We start from the raw sequence: 13,344 nt of genomic DNA, 5'->3' as shown, positions 1-13,344 counted from the left end.
TGTTGTTAGTAGTTCTGCTCCTTTGGGCAGTGATGTAATTGAGAGCTTAGTTCCAGAACAGACCTTCTTCACTGGATTTTCCTTTTCATTTGATAAATAGTATATTTTGTCTTTGAAAGAAGACTCCTCCTACAAGGTTGTCAGTCTGTGACATGTAAGGCAAAGATAGAAGGTAGACAGCTCTGCACTTTATTATTGGTGTGACCGTAACCTTCTTCGCCCTCATCTGTAAATAGTGGATTAGTGTGAGGATTTGATGAGATCGTCCATCTAAGCATAAAGTATGGTGCTTGGCAGATTGTCAGCACTCAGTCAGTGAGAGCTGGTGGAAGAGTGGGCTGATATGGATGGCTGCAAACCAAATAGTAAAGCAGGGGTGGGGTGCCTCTCGTGCCCTGCTACCTGCCTTATCCAAATCTCTTCTTTTTTTTTTTTTTTTTTAAACATCTTTATTGAAGTATAATTGCCTTACAATAGTGTGTTAGCTTCTGCTTTATAACAAAGTGAATCAGTTATACATATACAATATGTTCCCATTTCTCTTCCCTCTTGCATCTCCCTCCCTCCCACCCTCCCCATCCCACCCCTCTAGGTGGTCACAAAGCACCGAGCTGATCTCCCTGGGCTATGCGGCTGCTTCCCACTAGCTATCTATTTTACATTTGGTAGTGTATATATGTCCATGACACTCTCTTACCCTGTCACATCTCACCCCACCCCCTCCCCATATCCTCAAGTCCATTCTCTAGTAGGTCTGTGTCTTTATTCCCGTCTTGCCACTAGGTTCTTCATGGCCTTTTTTTTTTTTTTTCCTTAGATTCCGTATATATGTGTTAGCATACTGTATTTGTTTTTCTCTTTCTGACTTACTTCACTCTGTATGACAGACTCTAACTCCATCCACCTCATTACAAATACCTCCATTTCATTTCTTTTTATGGCTGAGTAATATTCCATTGTATATATGTGCCACATCTTCTTTATCCATTCGTCTGTCGATGGACATTTAGGTTGCTTCCATGTCCTGGCTATTGTAAATAGAGCTGCAATGAACATTGTGGTACATGACACTTTTTGACCTATGGTTTTCTCAGGGTATATGCCCAGTAGTGGAATTGCTGGGTCGTATGGTAGTTCTATTTGTAGTTTTTTAAGGAACCTCCATACTGTTCTCCATAGTGGCTGTATCAATTTACATTCCCACCAACAGTGCAAGAGTGTTCCCTTTCCTCCACACCCTCTCCAGCATTTATTGTTTCTAGATTTTTTGATGATGGCCATTCTGACCGGTGTGAGATGATATCTCATTGTAGTTTTGATTTGCATTTCTCTAATGATTAATGATGTTGAGCATTCTTTCATGTGTCTGTAGGCCATCTGTATATCTTCTTTGGAGAAATGTCTATTTAGGTCTTCTGCCCATTTTTGGATTGGGTTGTTCGTTTTTTTGTTATTGAGCTGCATGAGCTGCTTGTAAATCTTGGAGATTAATCCTTTGTCAGTTGCTTCATTTGCAAATATTTTCTCCCATTCTAAGGGTTGTCTTTTGGTCTTGTTTATGGTTTCCTTTGCTGTGCAAAAGCTTTTAAGTTTCATTAGGTCATATTTGTTTATTTGTGTTCTTATTTCCATTTCTCTGGGAGCTGGGTCAAAAAGAATCTTGCTGTGATGTATGTCATAGAGTGTTCTGCCTATGTTTTCCTCTAAGAGTTTGATAGTGTCTGGCCTTACACTTAGGTCTTTAATCCATTTGGAGTTTATTTTTGTGCATGGTGTCAGGGAGTGTTCTAATTTCATACTTTTACATGTACCTGTCCAATTTTCCCAGCACCACTTATTGAAGAGGCTGTCTTTTCTCCACTGTATATGCTTGCCTCCTTTATCAAAGATAAGGTGACCATATGTGTGTGGGTTTATCTCTGGGCTTTCTATCCTGTTCCATTGATCTATATTTCTGTTTTTGTGCCAGTACCAAACTGTCTTGATTACTGAAGCTTTGTAGTATAGTCTGAAGTCAGGGAGCCTGATTCCCCCAGCTCCATTTTTCGTTCTCAAGATTGCTTTGGCTATTCGGGGTCTTTTGTGTTTCCATACAAATTGTGAAATTTTTTGTTCTAGTTCTGTGAAAAATGCCAGTGGTAGTTTGATAGGGATTGCATTGAATCTGTAGATTGCTTTGGGTAGTAGAGTCATTTTCACAATGTTGATTCTTCCAATCCAGGAACATGGTATATCTCTCCATCTATTTGTATCATCTTTAATTTCTTTCATCAGTGTCTTATAATTTTCTGCATACAGGTCTTTTGTCTCCTTAGGTAGGTTTATTCCTAGATATCTTATTCTTTTTGTTGCAATGGTAAACGGGAGTGTTTTCTTAATTTCCCTTTCAGATTTTTCGTCATTAGTGTATAGAAATGCAAGCGATTTCTGTGCATTAATTTTGTATCCTGCTACTTTACCAAATTCATTGATTAGCTCTAGGAGTTTTCTGGTAGCCTCTTTAGGATTCTCTATGTATAGTATCATGTCATCTGCAAATAGTGACAGCTTTACTTCTTCTTTTCCGATTTGGATTCCTTTTATTTCTTTGTCTTCTCTGATTGCTGTGGCTAACACTTCCAAAACTATGTTGAATAATAGTGGTGAGAGTGGGCAACCTTGTCTTGTTCCTGATCTTAGTGGAAATGGTTTCAGTTTTTCACCATTGAGGACAATGTTGGCTGTGGGTTTGTCATATATGGCCTTTATTATGTTGAGGAAAGTTCCCTCTATGCCTACTTTCTGCAGGGCTTTTATCATAAATGGGTGTTGAATTTTGTCGAAAGCTTTCTCTGCATCTATTGAGATGATCATATGGTTTTTCTCCTTCAGTTTGTTAATATGGTGTATCACATTGATTGATTTGCGTATATTGAAGAATCCTTGCATTCCTGGGATAAACCCCACTTGATCATGCTGTATGATCCTTTTAATGTGCTGTTGGATTCTGTTTGCTAGTATTTTGTTGAGGATTTTTGCATCTATGTTCATCAGTGATATTGGCCTGTAGTTTTCTTTCTTTGTGACATCTTTGTCTGGTTTTGGTATCAGGGTGATGGTGGCCTCGTAGAATGAGTTTGGGAGTGTTCCTCCCTCTGCAATATTTTGGAAGAGTTTGAGAAGGATAGGTGTTAGCTCTTCTCTAAATGTTTGATAGAATTCACCTGTGAAGCCATCTGGTCCTGGGCTTTTGTTTGTTGGAAGGTTTTTAATCACAGTTTCAATTTCAGTGCTTGTGATTGGTCTGTTCATATTTTCTACTTCTTCCTGGTTCAGTCTCGGCAGTTTGTGCATTTCTAAGAATCTGTCCATTTCTTCCAGGTTGTCCATTTTATTGGCATAGAGTTGCTTGTAGTAATCTCTCATGATCGTTTGTATTTCTGCAGTGTCAGTGGTTATTTCTCCTTTTTCATTTCTAATTCTATTGATCTGAGTCTTCTCCCTTTTTCTCTTGATGAGTCTGGCTAATGGTTTATCAATTTTGTTTATCTTCTCAAAGAACCAGCTTTTAGTTTCATTGATTTTTGCTATTGTTTCCTTCATTTCTTTTTCATTTATTTCTGACCTGATCTTTATAATTTCTTTCCTTCTGCTGGCTTTGGGGTTTTTTTGTTCTTCTTTCTCTAATTGCTTTAGGTGCAAGGTTAGGTTGTTTATTCGAGATGTTTCCTGTTTCTTGAGGTAGGCTTGTATTGCTATAAACTTCCCTCTTAGCACTGCTTTTGCTGCGTCCCATAGGATTTGGGTCGTCGTATCTCCATTGTCATTTATTTCTAGGTATTTTTTGATTTCCCCTTTGATTTCTTCAGTAATCACTTCATTATTAAGTAATGTATTGTGTAGCCTCCATGTGTTTGTATTTTTTGCAGATCTTTTCCTGTAATTGATATCTAGTCTCATAGCGTTGTGGTCGGAAAAGATACTTGATACGATTTCAATTTTCTTAAATTTACCAAGGTTTGATTTGTGACCCAAGATATGATCTATCCTGGAGAATGTTCCATGAGCACTTGAGAAAAATGTGTATTCTGTTGTTTTTGGGTGGAATGTCCTATAAATATCAATTAAGTCCATCTTGTTTAATGTATCATTTAAAGCTTGTGTTTCCTTATTTATTTTCATTTTGGATGATCTGTCCATTGGTGAAAGTGGGGTGTTAAAGTCCCCTACTATGATTGTGTTGCTGTCGATTTCCCCTTTTATGGCTGTTAGTACTTGCCTTATGTATTGAGGTGCTCCTATGTTGGGTGCATAAATATTTACAATTGTTATACCTTCCTCTTGGATCGATCCCTTGATCATTATATAGTGTCCTTCTTTGTCTCTTGTAATAGTCTTTATTTTAAAGTCTATTTTGTCTGATATGAGAATTGCTACTCCAGCTTTCTTTTGATTTCCATTTGCATGGAATATCTTTTTCCATCCCTTCACTTTCAGTCTGTATGTGTCTCTAGGTCTGAAGTGGGTCTCTTGTAGACAGCATATATATGGGTCTTGTTTTTGTATCCATTCAGCCAGCCTGTGTCTTTTGGTGGGAGCATTTAATCCATTTACATTCAAGGTAATTATCGATATGTATGTTCCTATTCCCATTTTCTTAAATGTTTTGGGTTTGTTATTGTAGGTGTTTTCCTTCTCTTGTGTTTCTTGCCTAGAGAAGTTCCTTTAGCATTTGTTGTAAAGCTGGTTTGGTAGTGCTGAACTCTCTCAGCTTTTGCTTGTCTGTAAAGGTTTTAATTTCTCCATCACATTTGAATGAGATCCTTGCTGGGTAGAGTAATCTTGGTTGTAGGTTCTTCTCCTTCATGACTTTAAGTATATCTTGCCACTCCCTTCTGGCTTGCAGAGTTTCTGCTGAAAGATCAGATGTTAACCTTATGGGGATTCCCTTGTGTGTTATTTGTTTTTTTTCCCTTGCTGCCTTTAATATGTTTTCCTTATATTTAATTTTTGACAGTTTGATTAATATGTGTCTTGGCGTGTTTCTCCTTGGGTTTATCCTGTATGGGACTCTCTGTGCTTCCAGGACTTGATTAACTATTTCCTTTCCCATATTAGGGAAGTTTTCAACTATAATCTCTTCAAATATTTTCTCAGTCCCTTTCTTTTTCTCTTCTTCTTCTGGGACCCCTATAATTCGAATGTTGGTGCGTTTAATGCTGTCCCAGAGGTCTCTGAGACTGTCCTCAGTTCTTTTCATTCTTTTTTCTTTATCCTGCTCTGCAGTAGTTATTTCCACCATTTTATCTTCCAGGTCACTTATCCTTTCTTCTGCCTCAGTTATTCTGCTATTGATCCCATCTAGAGTATTTTTAATTTCATTTATTGTGTTTTTCATCATTGCTTGATTCCTCTTTAGTTCTTCTACGTCCTTGTTAAATGCTTCTTGCATTTTGTCTATTCTATTTCCAAGATTTTGGATCATCCTTACTATCATTATTCTGAATTCTTTTTCAGGTAGACTACCTATTTCCTCTTCATTTGTTAAGTCTAGTGTGTTTTGACCCTGCTCCTTCATCTGCTGTGTGTTTTTCTGTCGTCTCATTTTGCTTATCTTACTGTGTTTGGGGTCTCCTTATCACAGGTTGCAGGTTTGTAGTTCCCGTTGTTTTTGGTATCTGTCCCCAGTGGCTAAGGTTGGTTCAGTGGGTTGTGTAGGCTTCCTGGTGGAGGGAACTAGTGCCTGAGCTCTGGTGGATGAGGCTGGATCTTGTCTTTCTGGTGGGCACGTCCACGTCTGGTGGTGTATTTTGGGGTGTCTGTGGCCTTATTATGATTTTAGGCAGCCTCTCTGCTAATGGATGAGGCTGTGTTCCTGTCTTGCTAGTTGTTTGGCATAGGGTGTTCAGCACTGTAGCTTGCTGGTCATTGAGTGATGCTGGGTCTTGATGTTGAGATGGAGATCTCTGAGAGATTTTTGCCGTTTGGTATTACGTGGAGCTGGGAGGTCTCTTGTGGACCAGTGTCCTGAAGTTGGCTCTCCCACCTCCGAGGTACGGCCCTGATGCCTGGCTGAAGCACCAAGAGCCTTTCGTCCACACGGCTCAGAGTAAGAGGGAGAAAAAATAGAAAGAAAGAAAGGAAGGAAGGAAGGAAGGAAGGAGGAAGGAAGGAAGGAAGGAAGGAAGGAAAGAAAGAAAGAAAGAAAGGAAAGAAAGAAAGAAGCTATAATATAGTGAAGTAAAATAAAGCTATTGTAAAGCAAAGCTATACAGACAAAATCTCCCCCAGAAGCATATACATATACACTCACAAAAAAAAAGGAAAAGGGGAAAAATTAATATATCCTGCTCCCAAAGTCCACCTCCTGAATTTGGGATGATTCGTTGTCTATTCAGGTATTCAACAGATGCAGGCACATCAAGTTGTTTGTGGAGTTTTAATCCGCTTCTTCTGAGGCTGCTGGGACAGATTTCCCCTCCTCTTCTCTGTTCGCACAGCTCCTGGGGATCAGCTTTGGATTTGGACCCGCCTCTGCGTGTAGGTCGCCTGAGGGCGTCTGTTCCCCGCCCAGACAGGACGGGGTTAAAGGAGCAGCTGCTTCGGGGGCTCTGGCTCACCCAGGCCGCGGGGAGGGAGGGGTACAGAGGAGGCGGGGCGAGCCTGCGGCGTCAGAGGCCGGCGTGACGTTGCAGCAGCCTGAGGCGCGCAGTGCGTTCTCCCGGGGGATGTTGTCCCTGGATCACGGGACCCTGGCAGTGGCGGGCTTCACGGGCTCCCGGGAGGGGCGGTGTGGAGAGTGACCTGTGCTCGCACACAGGCTTCTTGGAGGCGGCAGCAGCAGCCCCAGCGTCTCACGCCCGTCTCTGGGGTCCGCGCTGATCGCCGCGGCTCGCGCCAGTTTCTGGAGTTCGTTTAGGCGGCGCTCTGAATCCCCTCTCCTTGCGCGCCGCGAAACAAAGAGGCAAGAAAAAGTCTCTTGCCTCTTCGGCAGCTGCAGACTTTTTCCCGGTCTCCCTCCCAGCCAGCTGTGGTGCGCCAACCCCTTCAGGCTGTGTTCACGCCGCCAACCCCAGTCCTCTCCCTGCCGCCAACCCCAGTCCTCTCCCTGCGATCCGACCGAAGCCCGAGCCTCCGCTCCCAGCCCCGCCCGCCCCGGCGGGGGAGCAGACAAGCCTCTCGGGCTGGTGAGCGCTGTTCGGCGCCGAGCCTCTGTGCGGGAGTCTCTCCGTTTTTTCCTCTGCGCCCCTGTTGCTATGGGATCCGCGCTGTTAGCTGCGGCTCGCGCCCGTCTCTGAAGTTCGTTTAGGCGGCGCTCTGAATCCCCTCTCCTCGCGCACCAGGAAACAGGGAAGAAAAAGTCTCTTGCCTCTTCGGCAGCTGCAGACTTTTTCCCGGACTCCTTCCCGGCTAGCTGTGGTGCACTAACCCCTTCAGGCTGTGTTCACGCCGCTAACCCCAGTCCTCTCCCTGCGATCCGACCGAAGCCCGAGCCTCAGCTCCCAGCCCCGCCCGCCCCGGCGGCTGAGCAGACAAGCCTCTCGGGCTGGTGAGTGCTGGTCAGCGCCGAGCCTCCGTGCGGGAAGTGCGGGAATCTCTCCGCTTTGCCCTCCGCACCCCTGTGGCTGCGCTCTCCTCCGTGGCTCCGAAGCTTCCCCCCTCTGCCACCCGCAGTCTCTGCCCGCGAAGGGGCTCCTAGTGCGTGGAAATCTTTCCTCCTTCACAGCTCCCTCCCACTGGTGCAGGTGCCGTCCCTATTCTTTTGTCTCTGTTATTTCTTTTTTCTTTTGCCCTACCCAAGTACGGGGGGAGTTTCTTGCCTTTTGGGAGGTCTGACGTTTTCTGCCAGCGTTCAGTGGGTGTTCTATAGGAGCAGTTCCACGTGTAGATGTATTTCTACTGTATCTGTGGGAAGGAAGGTGATCTCCGCGTCTTACTCTTCCGCCATCTTCTCTCCTCCCCCCAAATCTCTTCTTTACCTCAAGTACTTTCCCTCTTAGTACACCTGTTTTAGAAAAAGCTAGGGTTTGGGGGTCAGAATCTATGGGGGAGATAGATTGGCCATCTTGCCTTGGAGTCCTGCTGGGTCACTTGAGCCACACCCTCTCTACACACCCCTCCCTTGTGGTCTGTGGGTTGATCTTGGGGGCCCAAAGGCCTGTTTTCCTCTTCTCCCACACACTCCCCTCGCAGAAAGGGTGTCTGTGAAGACTCAGCACACTCCTGGTCCTCGGTTGTACCTTCACTTGGGTTCGTGCTTGGAGGATAGCTTTCGAATTGTCCAGTTTGCTTCCCTGATTTAAGAGAAGGGGCACCCGCCACAGCCCCTCCTGGTCTAGCTGCATCAGAAGCCACATAGCGAGAGCAGGACTTGGCTGGGGGCCCAGGTCAGCCTTGGACTCCTTGGTGCACTGGGATGTTTTGCAGATGCCAGCGGGTTCCCCTTGGCTGTTAGACTGTTTACTTTTCTCCACCTTATACTTTCAGATATTTGCTAGTTAATCCCCATGAGTTAGGAAGTTAGGATTTATGCAGCAGTAAACTAGCGTATACCCAGTGCCCAGGGGATACTTCTAGCAAGGTCAATTTTTAAAAGTTTATGTGACTGAGAAAAGTAAACATCGTGGAGCTTTTAGATGATTGCTTAAGTTACTATTATATCCATATGTGTAAACACTGTTTCCTTAAAATACTTGGTTAGGATTTTTTAATATAGCTTTTTCTCCAGAAAAAAATTAATATAGACTTATATTTATCAGAGCTAAAATTACATTTGTTTAAACAGTTTGCTTAATTAAAACTCATGTTTGTTGGTGAGCAGACGTCTTTGGCTTTTTTCCAGATGTATCTAAATTTTAGTGCTCTGGTATTTCAGTTGTATGACTAAGCCTGTCCTTATTTAAACTGATTGTTCGGGCAAGAATGCTTTCCTTTTGATTCATCATTCTGCAAAATATATTTAAGGATGAAGCCCAGTTAACACATTCACATCTGCTGCCTCTACAAGATTCTTCACATGCTGAATATATTGGATTGTTTACCTTGCAAATTATGATCTCTAGGTAAACTATGGTTGTCAGAAACGATTATGTATTATTCTTTAGCATAATTTAAATTATAGTACTAAAACTTGAGCTGGTTGTTATTGAAAATACCTGTGACTTCAGTTAGCTGAATTTTACCCAGAGAGTTGTTCTAAAATATAAAATTGTTGGCCTTCTTCTATTATTTACAGTATTTATTTATGCCCAATCTACCCATGGCACTTTATAAACTAGAGGGTCTTAGGTCACTATTTAATTTTTGTTATTCCTGATCACATGCAGTTCTCTCTTGCTGTCTAGAAATTTATGAGTATATATAAGAGATGGCACCCAGATCTAAGTACCAATGATGTAGCTTTTGCCTTGCTCTGAGGAAACAAGAAGAAAGGAAGCCCTTTATTTTCTGAAGCACTTTAAAGATCAGAAGATTCCTTTTTAACTCATAGTTTGCCTGGGCCCAGAATTAGAACTTGAGCCGTGAATGAGAGGCTGCACTGAAGAGGAATAATTTAAGGGGATGAAAAATTTTTGCAAGATTGCAGTCTGGAGAATTCATATAATGTGCTTTACTTGTGTTGGATCCATCTAACTAACCGTTTATGGTGGAAATATATTCTTCAGCACTGGTTAGCTGTACTGTAAATGTATTAATTAACATTGTGTAATTGGATGTTTGGTCTGAGTTTTACTTTATTGATACATAAATGCATTTGGAGAGGAAGAGGCCCTGGATTCCATACTGAACCACACCCTCTTAGTAACCTGCTTGGTTACCACCTGGGAGATACCCAACTGATGATTACACTTTTACCTCTGTTCCATCTTGTCTTTGGAAAGCTTGATTTACTTACAGCATAGACATCCTTTGCACACATTGTCAAGGCAATGACTTCATGGCCCTGCTGAATCAATCACACTATTCTTTGTTTTGTGATTTGGTGGCTGGGAGGAAATGTAAATCCCCAAGCTGAGAACACAGTGATAACTTTTAGGGAATAGGAAGAAATCTCTATTTGCTCTGTGTTCTCGACCATTGCATACTTCTTCAGTAATTTTACCATCTGTGGGCACAGATGAGAGAGGAAAATTTTTGAAGCATCGGCTTTATAAAGGGCTAATGAAAAATACCTTTTCTGAAAGTATAATGCAGGTTGTGGTTCTTAAAATTGGCAAATAAGGTATTTTTTCAAGACCTTAGACCTATACACGTGATTCTTAAACTTTAGCTGCATCAGAGCCAGTTGGAGGGCTTGTTAAAATAGATGGTTGGGCCCCAGCCCAAGGCTTCATATTCACTGGATCTGGGGTGGGGCCTGAAAATTTCCCATTCTAATAAGTTCCAAGAAGTTGGGTTTCTAACAAAAAGCTGATGCTGCTTAGCTGGGGCCACACTATGAGAGCACCTGTCAAAGATAAAATGATAAATATTGTAATGAACCATCAGTTTCATTTCATATACCCAACAAATATTCTGATAATGTTTAAAAAATAGTAGTAGCTATTGCACCTCTACTGTATGCTATGTTTATTAATTAATAATTAATAAATTAATAATAATTTATTAATTGATATTTACAATATTAATACTATTACTACTACTACTAATAGCTGCTAATATTATTTGAAAGCAAACCACATGCCAGGCTGTCACTTTCACGTCTTAATGTATTTCTCACAACAGTTCTTATGGACAGGACCTGACTATTTTTTTTTTAGTTTATTTAATTGAAGTATAGTTGATTTATAATGTTATGTTAATTTTTGCTGTACAGAAAAGTGATTCAGTTTTATATACATACATATATATATACACACACACACACACACACACACACACAACCATACATTCTTTTCATATTCTTTTCCATTAAGGTTTATCACAGGATATTGAATATAGTTCCCTGTGCTATACAGTAGGACCTTGTTGTTTATCCATTCTATATATACTAGTTTGCATCTGATAACCCCAACCTCCCACTCCATCCCTCTCCCACTCCTCTCCCTCTTGGCAACCGTGAGTCTGTTTCTGTTTCGTAAATAAATTTATTTGTGTCATATTTTAGATTCCACATAAAGTGATATCATATGATATTTGTCTTTGTCTGATTTACGTCACTTAGTATGATCATCTCTAGGTCCATCCATGTAGCTGCAAATGGCATTATTTTTTTATAGCTGAGTAGTATTCCCTTGTATATATGTACTACATCTTCTTTATCTATTCATCTGGATCCTGACTGTTCTTAATCCCCACATTACAGATGATGAAACTGATGCCCAGAGAGGTTCCATAATTTCCCCAGGTCATATAGCTAATAATTCTCAGGATGTGTATGGAAAATAAGGCTAAGAGAGAGTACACCTTTCCTCCACCTGAGGAGGAAGGGAGGATGACACCCCAGTCTGGCTGACTCTAGGTCTTGTTCTCTCTCTACTGCACTAAATTTTTAAGGATGAATTTAGTCATCAAAGCTAAAGGGGAAAGCTGAGCTTATGACGTGACGTTTAAGTTATTTCTGTTGTGGTGTAAGAGATAGGGTACGTAGTAGAGGAAGGGTTGAAAGCTTTTGGAGGAAATGTCTGGTTAAAGGCTCAAAGTGTAGAATTTAGAAGCAAATCAGGTTTTTGTAAATGTGAAAAAATAGTTGACTTGGTAATCTTGACAACTTCAAGATTGTAAGAGATAACATAGAGGAGTGTGAAGTCACCTGCTAGTATGTAGGTGACTAGTAGCTTGGGATTGAGAAACTCTGAATATCTTCTCATCATGAGGAATAACAATTTCTTTGTGGTAAAGTTCCTCATCAATTAAAAAAGGTCCAGAATAACACTCAGTTCACTTTCAGCAGGGCTGTGTTGAGCTTTGGTATAAGCAGGGCTGTATCTGAAATACAGTTTAGAAAGTATTGTTTTCATGCAGCTTCCTGTTTTGTTGGAGACATTAAATACATTTGTATTAAAACCATTACCAGTTATGCCAGGCAGCATAGGATGAAGTGCCAGAATGAGTAGGAGACAGTAAGGGCTTTACGAGGTCAGAGCCAGGAGACTTGGGCAGCCCTGAGTAGTCAGGGACTGTGACAGGGTAGGGACTTTGGCTTAAGCTGGATGCAGAGGAGGGGGTGGGCTGGGGCCGTGTGCTGTGCGCCTGATGTACTGGACCACTACGGTTTGCTGGAAGGAGACCAGGTTGGATAGAAATGGTGAAGCCACACCTGAAACTAACACAACATTGTCAGTCGACTATATTTCAGTAAAAATTAAAAAAAAAAAAAAAAAAAAAAGAAAGAAATGGTGAAGCCAGGTAAGAAGCAGTTGTGATGGGTTAGCCAAGGATGTCATTGGAAGTTTTTGAGGACAAAAGCAACGTAACGTAACTGGCATTTTAGGAAGAACTGTGAATTTCACACATAGGCATTAAGGAACTAGAAGTAACTATATTGTGAATTCTATGACGGCACTGACTGTGTTTGCTGAATGAGGGAACCTACAGGGAGGGGACTACAGGGGCCTCTCTCTTTTAGTTGTTTCCTTTGTTTTGTAGCAGGTACTCAGATGGAGTTGGAGAATGCCTGCTGATCAGTTTATAGGTTGGAGGGATACTTAGTGTAATAAATAGATCAAGAAAGCTGGACCTCTAGTCTCATCAAAAAGACAGACCTTAACGGTGGAAAATGTGAAGTTCTGCTCAAAGATTGAAAAATTTCCCTGTAGGACACAGAAGGTCTGGTGGGGCAGCGATTCATGCAGTCAGAGCTGGGGGCTCCTGCTGGCTGCAGATGGACAGCAGTGATGCACCTGCACGCAGTCTCAGGCCGTCTTAGCAGAGCTGAACACGCTCTGGTCAGCCCACAGCCAGCGTGTTTTGTTCAGGTCATGACAGTGCATTTTAAGGGACAGTCAAAAGGAAAGTGACCACAGGAGGCAACCATGATGGTGAGCGTCTGGAAACCATCTCTCGGATGAGGGATGACAGAGACAAGTGGGGAAGGTGGCTTTGAGAAGAGAGGATTACAGAGAAATGTGTTTTCAGATATTGACAGGGTAGTCATATAAGAAAGAGTGCAGTTTGGGGTTTATTTGATCCAAAGATTGATGAATACTTTCAAGTTTGAAGATTTAAATTCAGTATAAAACCTCTCTCTAAACATCCGCAGTGCCCAGTAATAGGCATTCAGTTAAGTGTTTTTTGATCTGAGGGTACATTATTAGTTTCTGATGGCTGCTGTAACAAATTACACACACTCGGTGACTTAGAGCAATGAAACCTATGCTCTCACAGTTCTGGAGGGTAGAAGTCTGAAATCAGTTTTTCTGAGCT

At 41.8% G+C, this 13,344-nt stretch overlaps 1 protein-coding gene across 22 annotated transcripts in view; it reads left to right on the top strand.

The window, feature by feature from the left end:
* DST (dystonin) overlaps positions 1-13,344 on the top strand; it is a 510,328-nt gene that overhangs the window by 231,141 nt on the left and 265,843 nt on the right. The gene's annotated exons all lie outside the window — the stretch shown is intronic.

Source organism: Balaenoptera ricei, chromosome 11 (genome assembly GCF_028023285.1).
Source record: "Balaenoptera ricei isolate mBalRic1 chromosome 11, mBalRic1.hap2, whole genome shotgun sequence".
Taxonomy (NCBI): domain Eukaryota; kingdom Metazoa; phylum Chordata; class Mammalia; order Artiodactyla; family Balaenopteridae; genus Balaenoptera; species Balaenoptera ricei.
This window is presented reverse-complemented; position numbering and strand designations above follow the sequence as displayed.